Raw genomic sequence first — 13,555 nt, forward strand, 5'->3', positions numbered from 1 at the left:
GTTGATATACTAAAGGCCATTCGTGAGGGGAAACTATACATACATTTCACTATGGAGTTTCTCGACGCTTTAACTCCGGAGCAATGCAAGGCACTGACGGCTGTGTTCCTTCTAGGGCCGTTACTCAGATGATAGACATGATTTGGACGAATGAAAGGAAACAATAATGTCATGCTTATTTTCATAACTGGTTGAGATTGTATGCTTACCTCTTTGACGCATTCGAAAGAACTGTCCGTGCCCCACGGACACGGATTACACCCTCGTCCACATATATAAAAGGATGGCATAGTAATAATTGAGTTTCTATAGAAATTAAAAAATAATATTGTGAGAACTAAAAATACTGCAAGTCACCACGGAAAGAAAAACGACATGACAAGCTAGGTCAGATTTATATCGAAGGTATAAGTTCGAGTATTCTCTGTATTATTATTGATAAATGTATACGAAATGGTCAATAAACTATGAACTCTTTTTATTATTTGGAAAATGACACTTTATTCCGCATGTCTCCTGACAAGATAATGTGTCGGATATAGATTTAGAGAGAAAAAAATAAAAATACTTTCTCTCTAGAACTATTCGTGAAAGGTCAGTCGGTCGGGATTCAGTCAGAATATGTGTCGGGCATAACATCAAGACTGTTATTATCATATACTGTTTGGTGGTCTTGGGCCTCTCTTACCCCAAAAACTAGCTCAAGAGGTAAGGCTTCTCCCACACTTATTAACACATCTGATGTCCCTTCCACAACCAATGTGGGGTTAACCTAATAATCTCCCCCTCACACATTAGCACTCTTCAATAGTTATTGGGCTGAGACTTGTTATTACCTGGGCTCTGATACCAGTGTTGGGTGGTCTTGGGCCTCTCTTACCCCAAAAGCTAGCTCAAGAGGTAAGGCTTCTCCCACACTTATTAACACATCTGATGTCCCTTCCACAACCAATGTGGGGTTAACCTAACAATCTCCCCCTCACACATTGGCTCTCTTCAATAGTTATTGGGCTGAGACTTGTTATTACTTGAGCTCTGATATCAGTGTTGGGTGGTCCTGGACCTCTCTTACCCCAAAAATTAGCTCAAGAGGTAAGGCTTCTCCCACACTTATTAACACATCTGATGCCACTTTCACAACCAATGTGGGATTAACCTAACATATACTAGGGTATATCTCGTATCCTAAGACATGAACAGTTGTACAAATCAAATTTGTCGAAATTTTAACCTAGTGCATTTATAGGTGCCCTATAGTATTGCTTTAGCCGCTCTCCCCAAACATGTCAGCCGACTTTCCATATTTATTATTGTTATATTCTGGATATAACAATAATAAATACGTATTTTTCTAATTTGGAGATATTAGAATTTATGTCCTTTTTATTATTAGAATTTATTTCGTGATATTCTGCCAAATAAAACTCTTATTTAAACAGTATAAGAAAAATATATATAAAGATATTTCCCTTTAAATCCTAAATTTTAGATCTGAAAAACCTTATAAAAATAAGGTCTGTGCATTCGATTAATAATACTTACTGCATCATAGAACAAGTTTTATATCCACATAAAATCATGGTTGGTCTAAGGGGTCTAGCTCTTATCTTCTTCCTCCTTACAACTCTCTTTGCCCTTCATCAAGGTTTTTACTTATTACCACATGTTTTCTTTTACAATGTTAAGTTACAAGAACCAATACTTCACACATGATTATTCTTGATATTTGCTGAGTTTTCATTGCTATGTCTTTTTGGGTGGAAAACCAATAATCTTAAGTAATATTTTTTTTTATTAATTGTTTTAATTGGTTACTATATTTTTTTTTTACAGCAGGCACTAACTTACCTAGAGAAGTGGATGCGGAGAGGGTTAATGTTAAGGGGAGTAAAATAAACATAACACCATGTCACAAAACAACATGTAACGAGTTTAAACAAACTTGTTGGTGTTGTCAGTTCCACCCCGAGAATTGTTACTGGCAACATCAAGAATGTACTGTCGCTGCTTGCACGAATCTTGCTGTTGCTACTGCTACTAGCGGCACCGTTGCTCCCACTCGCGGCCCTGCTGTTCTTCACAAAAGCCCTTCTGGATTTCATTGAAGAGGATGAAGAAGAAAGAAGTAAAAATGCTTAATAAGTTTTGAACAAATTCTGTTGAGTGTTGATAAATTTGTTTTTCATGTAATCAATAAATTTTTTTATAAGGTATTGCTTGTATCTTTCATGTAATCAAACAAAATTTTTTTTTTTTTTTAAACTCTCTCTCTACAGATCTAGAGAGAGAGCAGATCTATGGATCTGCGAACAGACCCTTTGAAGGTCTGTTCGCAGACCTCTTACCCTTTGGATCTGCTCTCTCTCTCTAGATCTGTAGAGAGAGAGAGTTTAAAAAAAAAAAATTTTGTTTTTAGAGAGAGAGAGAGAGAAGAGAGAGAATAAAAAAAAAAAAAAATTTTGAAGGTCGCCGGCCAGAAGTTTGGCCGGCCGGCGACCCTGCCGGAGAAGATGATGATGTGGCGTGGTCAAATGATGTGGGTGAAATACACCTTTAAAGGGGGTTTTTTTCACCCATTCAAAGAGGGGGCCCTTTAACCAAGCTAAGTCAAAGGTTTTTTACTAAGTCAACGAAACCATTGGGAGGCCTTTTAACAAAAACGGGGAGGCCTTTTAAAATCTCCCTTTTGTTTAATACTATAAACGAACTGGATGACCTGAAAGCAAAAGTGTTGCTAATAACTAAAAGTTCTAATTAAATACAAACTGTTTGCGCCCTTTCGTCGAGAACTACCGGGAATCAATGTGTTCCTTCGTACAAAAAACATCAGACCACCAAAAATTGCTTGGCCAATTGGTTGTGCATGTGCTCTGAAAACTCAAACGTCACAAGTTCGATTCTCGGTAGAGGTGGAGTCTTGTGTTCTGTGGTTCGATTTAAGATAATCAATCTTAATCTTACTGTTTTATTAAAACGGTAATAATCGATAATTTGTTCTTTCTGATAAATTAGAGGTAGACTAATGGATTGATAAATAAGAGATTGTGTAAGACTTTATAATAAAAAAAAATATCATTTCTATTTCAAAGACCAGATAATAGTAGAACAATAAACAATTAAACGTAAAGAGGTGACTGGTCTCTGAATCGAGAATACCTTTCTCCTTAACATAACTTACACCTTATATATAGTACTAACAGAGATGATGTTTGTCTTCCTGGATAAAACAAAGTTACCTTTCAAACAGTAGATGGTTTGTCTGGTCATCTAAAGTCTGGTGAACTCTTATAAGTGACATGAACTTGTGATGAACTCTGATGACTTCTTAAAACACTAATGCTTAAATATAAATACACTGTACATGCAAATCATTTGTCTTGCACAATTCTCCCAGTCTTTATAGGAGGTGAATGGGTATTAGTGACCGTTTGAATTTGGAGTGTGCAGTTAGTATCCGAACCGACCAAATCAACCCGATCCAAATAGATTTGGGCGGTTTGGGGACCAAACCAAGGGTTACCCGATTTGTTCGGGATACTAAAAGGTCGTAAGAGAAGGGTTTGATTCAGTGTATGAATTTATTTGATGGATAGCCGAACAAACCGATGAAGGAGATGTCCTTCGACCAAAGTTGCAATGCGAGTAATTTGTCGGATATGACAATTGATGAAGAAGATCATTAAGTCCGGATGATTTAGGGGTCGTGTGTTTAGCTAGAAACCAACTACGATCGTCGAATTACGAAACGATTCACGGCTAACTTCTCCCAGATCTTACATCGGGTTACACAAAGAGTGTCAAATTGATCGGAAGATATGACTAGAGGGATGAGACATATATGATTGGGTGAGACCCATAGCTATGCCCAAAATGCCTAAAAAAGTCTAGGCAAAGATAGTGCAAAGACCCAAAAAAAGGGTATTTGGGGCGGGCAACAAAAGGGATATTTTGGGCCCAAAAAGGAGACGGCCAAGCTAAGGCGTGCTCTCTTATAGGGGCCGGTTAGATCTGCCCAAGACGGGCATGATGTGGTCGGTCAAGCTAAGGGAATCTAGAAAATAGCAACTAGTTGCTATTTTCAAGGGTTTCCTAAATCTTATTCAAATGGGCTTTTTAGGAAACCTAATTAAGATTTTACTCTAATTTAGGGGTTTTATATAATGCCTCTTGAGACTTGAATAAGATGTGGAAAATTCTCAAGAAGCTTTCACTCTCTACAACATCAAGTAGAGAAAGAAAGAGAGATAATTCTCATAACTTTCTATCTAGTCAAAGAAGATGTTCTTCAATCTAACCACCATTGGAGTTTTAGCTAACAACAAGGTGGGAGATCATGGTGATTGCTCGGTGTCCCAAGTAGAGGAGCTATAAATGGAGCTCTTGGTCTTCTCAAAAGCGATAAGAAAGGTTCGAGGGAAAACTAGCGTTTAAGGTATTTATTCGAACTAGTTAACTTAGTTATAATTATTAGTTTATGCACGAGATCCTGGAGATATTAGTGTTAGAAATGTTAGATGTCTGAGATTCCGGTACGAAAACTAGGAGACACCATAATCCAACAACCGAACCAAACCATGTATTGATTTATTTTATACATTATACTAGGTTCCCACCGCGTCCGTAGATCCCTTTTGGCTAACGCCTTTGTCATCGTATCCGTCGTGGTCGCCACCCTTCAGTGGTGTGTGTATCTCGAAGTTGTGCATATGTAAATGAGAACGCATCACGGATTTCATTTCTACACCATCTAGGATGACACAAAGATCTGTGATTCGCATAAAATATGCGAATTACATATCCCTATATAATATTGGATGGTGTAACAATGAAATCAGTGATGTATTCTCATTTATATATGCACAACTTTGAGATACACACACCACTGAAGGGTGGCGACCACGACGGATACGATGACAAAGGCGTTAGCCAAAAGGGATCTACCGCGTCCGTAGGACGCGGTGGGAACCTAGTTAAAAAAAATACAACAAAAAGAAAACCACAAAGAATATTCGCGAAAAAACACAAACTTTAAAGAGAGGGATCATTTCACTCTTTAAAGACCAAAAAACATAGTTAAATGAGAAGGTGAGACATAGAAATATCATTCCACTAAAAACATACATTAAGAGAAATTAATCTAACCTCTGAAGGAAACACGACAATCTATTAAATAGAGAGAGAAATTATGTGAGGAGGAGTGATGGAGACCATCCGGCGAGTGGGCCTCTCGGCCAAGACGCTATAGAGCCCAACGGCTAAGTTGCTATATTAATATAGTTTCCGTATTTAAGTATTATGAGTTTCTATAATTAAGAGTCCTAGCAATCAAGGAAAGTGTCCATAAGTTGTTATCTTCTTTTTATTTTCTTCCTTATTTGAGTCTATCTAGAAAATATTAATCTCTATAAAAGATAAGTTCAGTCTGTCTATTGAATTATTGAATTGAATATCGAATAAAATCCTCCTTGATTGCATTGTTCTTCTTATTATTATTTAGTTTAATCTTGTTTAATTTAGTTATTTAGCAATGAGTTCTTTAGTTAATTCGCTTCCGCAACAATCTACATCAGCTGGTATCATGAGCCCTCAAAATCCTGAGGAGAAAATAACAAATTTTTTTTCTTCACCAACACATCCGGAACGAAACAAGGTGTTTAAATCACGCCTAACAATTAACAACAAAGTTTGCGACTTCATAATCGACAACGGTAGTGAAGAAAACATGGTTTCTAGTCGTCTGGTTGCAGTACTACAACTACAGGTAATTAATCACCCAGTTCCTTATAAAATAGGTTGGATATCTAATCAGAGAGAGCTGTCAGTTACTAAACAATGCTCGTTTTCCTTCTCCATTGGTACTCATTACCATGATACAATTACTTGTGACGTGGTGGACATGGATAATTGTCATATTATTTTTGGAAGACCTTGGATTTATGACGTAGATGCTACACATCATTGTCGAGATAACACCTTCGAATTCCTTTGGTTGAATAAACGAATTTGTCTCCTACCACTGCCGGACGAACATCACCAACCAACAAGGAAGGATGTTCGGTCTCCACCAACCGAACCGAGGGGATTCCTTCTAGCAACGAAGGACTCTCCCACCGTCGGCAACCATCCACCACCGCAGGTCCAAACATTGCTCGATGAGTATAACGACCTCAACCCATCTTCTTCCCAACCATCGTTACCTCCATTGAGAGAAATTCAACACCAAATCGACCTTATACCTGGAGCTAACTTACCAAACTTACCACATCACAAGATGAGCCCGCAAGAGCATAAATTACTACAAGAACAGGTGGAAGAATTATTGAACAAAGGTTTTATCCGTGAAAGTCTTAGTCCTTGCGCAGTTCCAACATTGTTAGTACCAAAGAAAGACGGAACCTGGAGAATGTGTGTTGATAGTCGGGCTATTAACAAAATTACAATTAAATACGGGTTTCCAATTCCAAGACTTGAAGATATGTTGGATCACCTTTCCGGGGCTACAGTGTTTTCAAAAATTGATCTAAAAGCAGGTTATCATCAAATCCGTATTCGGGAGGGAGACGAATGGAAAACGGCTTTCAAAACAAAGGAGGGTCTTTATGAATGGTTAGTTATGCCCTTTGGACTCTCTAATGCACCTAGTACTTTCATGCGATTCATGAATCAAGTTCTGAAGCCATTCTTGAATAAATTCGTGGTTGTTTACTTCGATGATATACTCATCTTCAGTAAATCTAGAAGTGACCACCTTCAACATATTAGAGAAGTTTTCGACACCATGCGTCATAATTCTTTATTTATGAATGTTCCGAAAAGCCACTTTTTCCTCAATGAAGTATATTTCTTAGGTTTTCTTATTAGTAAAGAAGGTATGAAAGTTGATCAGGCAAAAGTTCGGGCAATTTTTGAGTGGCCGACCCCTTCATCACCATCTGAGGTACGTAGTTTCAACGGTTTAGCTTCTTTCTATCGAAGATTTATACGTGACTTCAGTACTATAATGGCCCCTTTAACTGATTGTTTAAAGAAAGGGAAATTCACCTAGGAAAGCCAACAGGAAGAGAGTTTTCAATTAATTAAACAAAGATTATGTTCAGCTCCGGTATTAGCTTTTCCGAATTTCTCTAAATTATTTGAAGTGGAATGTGACGCTTCAGGTCTCGGGATAGGCGCAGTCCTCTCCCAAGAAAAACGGCCTATAGAGTTTATGAGTGAAAAACTCGGTGAAGCCCGTCGTAAGTGGACCGTGTACGAGTCCGAATTTTATGCCCTTTACCGAGCATTGAGACATTGGAACCGTTTTCTTATTGGTGTGGAATTTGTGTTATATACGGACCATAAAGCTTTACAAACATTGAATGATCAACGTACCGCTGATCCAATGCATATGAGATGGATTTCGTATATTCAAAGATTTAATTTTGTGATCAAACACAAATCGGGAAAAATTAATACGGTAGCCGACGCCTTGAGCCGTCGAGCTAGTCTACTAACGACTATGGCAGTCCACGTTCCGGGGTTCGAATCACTCCCTACCTCCTACAAAGATGATCCGGATTTCGGCCCTATTTGGGAGGCTTGCACTACAAACCGGTCTACAGGTGAGTTTTTTTATTTCTGACGGTTATCTTTTTCATGGACAGCAGTTATGTATTCCTAATTCTTCTCTTCGTGAACATATTATTCGGGAATTACATAACGAAGGGCATGTGGGAAGAGATAAGACTTATACACTTGTGTCTGATCGTTTTTTTTGGCCGAAATTACGACGGGATGTAACCCGTATAGTTGAACGTTGTTATACATGTCAGACAAGTAAAGGTAATACTCAGAATACAGGTCTTTATACACCACTATCGACTCCGGTAACTATTTGGGAAGATTTGTCAATGGACTTTGTACTTGGTCTTCCCCGTTCACAGAAAGGTAGGGATTCAATTTTGGTAGTGGTTGATCGATTCAGTAAGATGGCTCACTTCATCGCTTGTAAGAAGACAGATAATGCTTCTAACATTGCGAATTTATTTTTTTGGGAAATTGTTCGTCTTCATGATTTACCGAAGAGTATTGTTTCTGATCGCGATGTGAAATTTCAAAGCCACTTTTGGCGATTTTTATGGAAACGACTCAATACTAAATTGAATTTCAGTAGTACTTGTCACCCTCAAACTGATGGGCAAACTGAGGTCGTTAATCGTTCATTAGGGAATTTACTTCGTTGTATTACACGTGACAAGGGAATTAATTGGGAAACTGCTCTTCCGCATGCTGAATTTGTGTACAATAGTACTGTTAACCGAACAACGAAGAAGGCTCCATTTGATATTGTGTATACATCAACTCCTAAACACGTGTTGGATCTCGTCCCACTACCGGTTATACCGGAATTTGACTCCAATGCCGAGACTCTAGCATCGTCCATATTACGCCTCCATGATGAGGTTCGGCGAAACATTGATTTGGCTAATTCCACGTACAAACTGTCGGCCGACAAACATAGGTCCCTACGGTCCTTCGAAGTGGGTGATTCGGTTATGGTCCATATATCTAAGCTTCGTACTCCAGCCGGGACTTACAAGAAGCTTGGTCAAAAGAAGTTCGGTCCTTTCAAGATTCTTACTAAGATAAACGACAACGCTTTTGTTATCGATCTTCCGCCGGAATTCAATATTTCCTCCACGTTCAATGTCTCTGACATATTTCCTTATCACCCGGATGAACCTATTTATGACAACTCGGGGACGAGTTCTGCCTCGGTGGGGGAGTATGATGGAGACCATCCGGCGAGTGGGCCTCTCGGCCAAGACGCTATAGAGCCAAACGGTTAAGTTGCTATATTAATATAGTTTCCGTATTTAAGTATTATGAGTTTCTATAATTAAGAGTCCTAGCAATCAAGGAAAGTGTCCATAAGTTGTTATCTTCTTTTTATTTTCTTCCTTATTTGAGTCTATCTAGAAAATATTAATCTCTATAAAAGAGAAGTTCAGTCTGTCTATTGAATTATTGAATTGAATATCGAATAAAATCCTCCTTGATTGCATTGTTCTTCTTATTATTATTTAGTTTAATCTTGTTTAATTTAGTTATTTAGCAATGAGTTCTTTAGTTAATTCGCTTCCGCAACAATCTACATCAAGGAGATTAGTTAAATTTAAAGTTACATGTAAAAGATAAAGAATATATAACGAATATAAAAACAATAAAAAGAAAAATTGACAAATTGTAATTGTAAAATTTCTAAAGGAGAGTAAACTTGCTATAATTTCTTTTGTTGTTGTTGTTCTTTCTTTGATATGTTTTTTCTTTGATAATGTAATACCTGTAAAAAGCAAATAAAAATCTATCAGCAGAATTAACACTAACAATGTGAGCATTGTAGACAAATGAGTTAAAGAGTTTAAGCCTCCTACACGCTTAAAAGTAAGCAAAATTAGCCCCAAACTATATAATTTGCGGAACCTGAAAATAGAACCTGAAATCATAAAATGAAATTTGATATCAAAAAATTAGAAAGACAATAAATTTGCAACAAAACAATAAATTTCAAAGAGTAGAAATATACATAGCCTAGAGAAAAGATCCGTGAGAGAAGAATCTTGCTTGGGTGGAGATTTTTGGATACTATTTTTTTACTTTGGGTATCTAAAGATTGATGGACGTTTATATTTGAGAGAGAAAGAGGAGTTGCTAAAACTAATTTGGAAAGGAAGTGGGTGTAATGGGGGATAGAGGTGAGAGGAGAGACAGAGAGAAATACTTGGAAAGGAATTTGGAAAGAAAGAGCCTTTAGTGGGTAGTTTGTAACTTCTTATTAGTATCTAAAAACATGGGATGTATCTAAACGGTTAGATAAGAAAAAGTCAAATTCTCTCACATTTATTATCTCAATTATAAATCATGGGAGCAAGGAATAATAAATCGTGGGAGAAAGGAGAGAAAAAAGGGATAGGAGTTGTTATTGTTAGGTAATGACTAAAATAACCTATATTGGGGAACTTAATTACACAAATTTTAAATCTCATAGATTTTGAAATAATTTCATCCGTCGGATACACAATCTACACAAAGAATGAACGGTCAGACTTAAACCTTAGATAACCGACCGAGCTGTTTTAATATAATAGATATGAAAAAGTATATGATGGGCATGATGGATGGAAGAGATTTAAACTAGAGAGATTATTGAAATAAAACTCTAGTGTCCTTAGAAAACTCACAAGTAGTAGAATAATAAACAATTAAACGTAAAGAGGTTACTGATCTCTGAGTCGAGAATACCTTTGTCTTGAAGATAATTTAAGGCCGCGGCTTTGGGGAGTAAAGAAAACTCTCCGGGGAATAAATTCTCGAGGGAATCCAGATTTTTTTGAAAGTTCTCCGGGGAATAAATTTTTATGGGGAATGCAGAATACATTTTTTTGAAAGTTCTTCTCCATCTCATCTGTTCTCTCTGCCACTTCATCTTCTCGCCATCTCATCATCTTCTCCGGTGAAGGTCTCCGGTCGGCCAATTCCGGCCGGCGACCTTCAAACATAAAAAAAACCTTTTTTATTTTCTCTCTCCTCTCTCTCTAAATTATTTTTTCTTTTCTCTCTCTCTCTAAAACAGATCTAGAGAGAGGGTATGTTCTCACAGGTAGAGAGATTATGAAGTGATCTTACCTGAATAACATGATTTCTGAAATCAACTCTCTCTCTTTTCTAGTTCTGTATTCTACATATAGAACACTAATAAGATAAGTTGTCCAACTACCTAGTAACCCATAGAACAACTGGAACACTATCCGGGATATCATCCCTAGCTGTGAAAATGAGTATGGTAATGTCAATAGAAACTGTGCTACCTGTGAAATCATTCAAAACCCAAAACCAATTTTAACCCAAATGCTAAAAATGATGAAAATGGAAGATTTTGATCAAACCCCAGAACCAAAATAAACCCAAATACTAAAATGAATCAAAGAGAGATTTTTATGAATGAAAACGAGAATCTAAAGTACCCCCTGTGAAAGTTTATGTTAGTTAATAGACTATAAGACATAAACTAAAATAAAGAACACAATATTTGACGAAGTTCTGTCGGAGGATCACGACCTACATCCTCGGAGAAAGCCAGAACGGCTACATACTTTATTATCCACAATTGTGGTGATTCGTTACAATGATTGATTAGTAATCGAATGCTTAAACTACTAGAACCCATCTCTTATTTATAGGGTTTAGGGTTTCCTAGTTTCTCCCAACTAAACTAGGAAACAATATAATCTCTACTCAATATTACTATTAAATAGTTACAAGAGATATCCTAAATATATCTTCGATATCTTCTAATATCTTGGACTCATCTTGATCGTCGGATCTCTTCATGTCGATCCGTCTCATCTTCATATATCTTGGACGGTTGATATTTGATATCTTCGGATCTCGATTCATCTCGATCCTTATACTCTAACACTCCCCCTCAAGTTGGAATACGGAACTTGTGAAGTATCCAACTTAAAGATTGAACTTGGAAAAGGTGAATGTTTCTCGCATACGATTGGATTCAAAGCTTGAACTTGGACTTCATTTTTTTTTTGTTTAATGTCGAACAAATGATGTTGAATTCTTTGTCTGCAACTTGAACTTCTAATCGCACATAAACCTGATATAATGTTCTTGTCTTTCTTTCGTAAGCTTGAATGACATTCTTGTCTTCTTTTATTTATTTCAATATTGTGCATACAATAGTGATGGAGGGGAGGGATGGGTTGACCCGTAAGGCGCCAATTTAAGAGAAGATCAAACTCGTTTGGATGTTAACGAATTGATTATAACCGGATGGTTACGGTTTGAGAAATATATCATTGTAGACGAAACATGAAGAAATGTGATCTAATGATATTTTAATTTCAACCAAAGGAGGAAACAAATCATAGCTAAAAAAAATTGAAGCTGGAAAAATTTAAAAAGTGAAGTGATGAAGCTTCATTCCAAGATAAATTGAGAAGGGAACAACACAAAAGTCGTTGTTATGATCGACAAGCTATCCATTGTCGGAAAGGACAAAGTCACAGATTTAATTCCGGCATAAAATAGACATATTCTATTCGTTGAAAGGAACTTCCGAAAAAAATATTTTGGTAAGAAATAGAAATCACCATAAATAAAGTACGATATGATAAAGTCGCGGGTGAATCCGTAGAAAATTAGATCAAACAAATCCATGTTGTGTTCAGAAACACAACGGACATATGTCATACAAAACAGAAACCGTGGTGAATAAATGGGAAGAAATATTCGCAACAGTGTGGGACACTGTTGGAGAAACAGTGACAGTAAAGAAACTGTCACGAATTAAATTGGAAAATTTAAGAACTCTAGCAAAATAACTAGGGTTTCCCGAAATTAGGATTTCTCAAACTCGATTTAGGGTTAATATCAAACAGCAGAAAGCACATGTAATGTGTATTAGACTCATAATCGATGATTTGTATAATCTATATCAATCGAACTCGGTCAAGAATCAACCTGCGGTGATCGATTGTAGAGAGAGAGTGAGTGATCGGGACTAATCACAATGGGTTAGTCGCCAAATCAAAAAGAAAATCTCTGGTTGTTTGTCCAAATCGATGAACTTGGAATTGAAATAAAATAGACCAAGTGATTTGATTGATAACGGAATCAGGAAAACAATGATTCAATGAAGATGATATTCTTGCATCATGAAATCTGATGAAAAATTTTGAGCTAGATATTTGAAAACTCGAATCCTAACTACGAACCTTGAACTTGAGAATGTACACGTAGATAGTTCACCAATGTATTTCTTGAAAATCTGAACTCTAGGATAATAATACAACGTAGATGAATATAAAACGAATATGAGAGTAGTCATAAGACTAATGTTGGAAGATAAAAATAAAAAATATTGATTGATAAATTAGTCAACAGAGAATTTAGAGATAAGAATGTTGATGATGCCTGAGATTGAAAGGTATAGATGCCAATGCCATGTTGCCCAATCCAAAGAATATTGTTCCTAACAGTAGGGTGGTTCCAATTACGAAGAGCATAAACTCCCTTGCTGCGGAATCATCGATTAAGTTCTTCATGTATGGTAAGACGAGGTGGATAGAAATTGCATGAAGTTGACTTGAATAGGAAAGCTTGATAATGACAAGATAACTTGGAAAAAAAAAATGTGATAAGGTGATTTATCGATTATCTAGCCACAACGGCTAAAATTTTAAGAAGATCGACAAAGTGATTGAAAAGTAGAATCACGACGCAAGAAAATCGTCGGAAATAGTGGAAGCTAATTTTTTTTTTTTGATGAAACAGGATTGATGAACTCAGGATAATTTAATCGATCCAAAAAATCGAGAATTTGCGGAAGTTTGATCAGGATTGATTAACCTGCTCTTGATACCATGTGAAAGTTTATGTTTGTTAATAGACTATAAGACATAAACTAAAATAAAGAACACAATATTTGACGAGGTTCGGTCGGAGGATCACGACCTACATCCTCGGAGAAAGCCACAACAGCTACATACTTTATTATCCACAA

Source organism: Eschscholzia californica, unplaced genomic scaffold, assembly GCF_041429995.1.
Source record: "Eschscholzia californica isolate CP2 unplaced genomic scaffold, dmEscCali1.0.p SCAF_3, whole genome shotgun sequence".
NCBI classification, from domain to species: domain Eukaryota; kingdom Viridiplantae; phylum Streptophyta; class Magnoliopsida; order Ranunculales; family Papaveraceae; genus Eschscholzia; species Eschscholzia californica.